We start from the raw sequence: 2,293 nt of genomic DNA on the forward strand, positions 1-2,293 counted from the left end.
GGTTATTTATTTATGTATGTATTTGGTTTATAATGAACAGGCGTTTGAACTGGTCGAACAGGACTACGGAGCAGTGAGCATGAGATCATTGTAGCCGAGTAGCAAGCTGGCACCCAGCCTTTCCACCCCTTCGCTTCGGGAGACGAACGTGTGCAAACCTCATTCCTCAAGTCAGCACAGCCTGGAAGGCTTCTGGGTCTCTCCCACCTTCTACCATTCTGCTGCCAGTGGATGGCAACGATTGGTGCAGATTCTGCGCAGTGCTTTGTGCCTGGAATACGGACAAGGAAGAGAAGGAAGACAAGCCCTCTGGACCTCCTTCTCTGAGAAATACCAGGAGCCCTGAAGAAACTGCAAATAAAAACCCAAACCAAACAAAAACCTGAGCTGCTCAGTATTCGCAAGAGTGCTGAAAAATACTGATAATAATGAGATATGGCTGCGTGAAAACAAAAACAAACAAAAATGCAAACCAAGACAAACAGACAAACCAAAAGGAAAAAAAAAGCAAACTTTGGTTTGTCTAACTCCTGAGACACCGGCCTTCGTTAAGCAGCTTTGAAAACAACACAATCCAATGAGCCTTCTTTGCTTTTATTTATTTATTCTTATTATTATTTCAAAAACAATGGCCTAAGAGCAGTACATTGCACTTGGTGAACCCGCACTTTCATATCAGGTATAACTTTTTTTTTGTTTCTTTTTATGCTTTCAGTTACATAGATCAGGGTCCTTGCAGTTTCAGTTTATTCTCATTAACTCATTACCCACTTTCTACTTTTTTCTTTTGCTTTCTTACTCTAATCGTGATTAGCATAGACACTAAACTAAAATTAGAAAACGATAAACATATAGCTCCTGCTTTGGTTGTGCACAGAAGTTTTAGGCAGACTGTGGTGTGTGTTATCTCTGATTTTTGTGTCCAGTAATGTATTTCGTGGGCTTGGGAATCGGTAGTACAGAAAGCAAAACCTATTTTGTGACTCCTAATTTGAAATGGAAAAAGAAGGGATCTCTCCAATTCTAAGAAGAGATCTCGCTTCAGAAATGCATCCATAGACTGCTAAAAAAATAAATTGACTTTTTCACACTGGTTGCAGTAGAAGAGAAATGGGGATAAAAAGAGTGTATGTATTCTCCATTGCGATGTAAAAAGTAGCTTGTTTCTTAATAATTCTACTTCTAAAAATACAAGGAGAAGAATTTGCCCTAAAGCAGTTGCGAAGTGTTGGACGCTGCCCTTCACTGCTGCGGTGGGGAAAGTCTGTACAAACTTGCTTCAAGTTCAGAGTTTCTTTGGCTCGGCAGGTGAAAACATTGCATTCTAATTATTTTGTCTATTTGTAGAAGGAAATTGCTGAGCAAGTTCAACATCTTGTAACAAAATGCAAGGTTTTTTTTTCTTAGTGGGAAGGACTAGATGATATATTCTTTTTTTAATTTTTTAAATGTTTCTAAACATGCAGGAAAATCTCTGAAAAGGAAAAAAAAACGCTTTGGGATATACAATGTGTATCAATCAAGATTACAATTTTCATCCTAAGAACTGACATAAGAGTATCTGTGATAAGTAACCATAATTGTTATGTTTTAAAGTTATATTTCATGATATCATAAACATGTAGGATAAACAAAGGGAAATATTATACAGCTGGTCAATTCTGTCTTCTTTTGGGTTATATTGTAGAAAAAAGAATCAAGCGTGACCCAGACCTATACACAGATAACATTTTGAAGCAATGTTTTATTGACTTTATTGCTTATTCACTAATTATTTGCAGATTGGCTGTTCTTCCTCCGTTGTTAGTGGAAAGCCAACTTTCAAAGGCTTAATTAATATTGATAAACATGTTTTCATGTTTCGTGATCCTTTAGTTAAAAAAACATTATTTTGAATGTTATTTTAGGAGCCATTAATCTCCGCACTCTTAATTATCTTATTAAGCTCCATGCCAACACCAAAGGTCTTTTCAGCTTTCACCCCTTCATTGTGAAGGACCTAGTCGCTTCCGTAAGAGCTACATCCTTTCACTTTCAGAACTCTTCCTGTGAAAGCAACACCAACCAGAAGGAACATGTAGCTGCAAACTGTGAAAGCACTTCTGTGTCATATGAGTATCCCGGGGTGGGGCCCTCCGACTCTGCCAAGCCTTAAGAAAAAGACTTTTGAAGGGTTTTCCCCATTTTGACATTGTGCTCTCTTCCCGGCCACCTCCTTCCCTTGCTCGCAATCTACACAGATGATCCTTGTAGGTGGCAGTTGTCTGATATTTTCCTTTTGTGGTTGTTTTAG

At 38.2% G+C, this 2,293-nt stretch overlaps 1 long non-coding RNA gene across 20 annotated transcripts in view; it reads left to right on the forward strand.

Annotated features, from left to right (window-relative positions):
• Positions 1 to 2,293, forward strand: part of LOC103693508 (uncharacterized) — a 490,050-nt gene that overhangs the window by 387,594 nt on the left and 100,163 nt on the right. For 16 of the 20 annotated variants that reach the window (XR_010056223.1, XR_010056221.1, XR_010056218.1 and 13 more), the window contains one exon: positions 41 to 679. The exons of the other annotated variants lie outside the window; for them this stretch is intronic. This is a non-coding gene — a long non-coding RNA (uncharacterized LOC103693508). The remainder of the gene's footprint in view (positions 1 to 40; positions 680 to 2,293) is intronic. 20 annotated transcript variants of the gene reach the window in all.

This window comes from Rattus norvegicus, chromosome 11, assembly GCF_036323735.1.
Source record: "Rattus norvegicus strain BN/NHsdMcwi chromosome 11, GRCr8, whole genome shotgun sequence".
Taxonomy (NCBI): domain Eukaryota; kingdom Metazoa; phylum Chordata; class Mammalia; order Rodentia; family Muridae; genus Rattus; species Rattus norvegicus.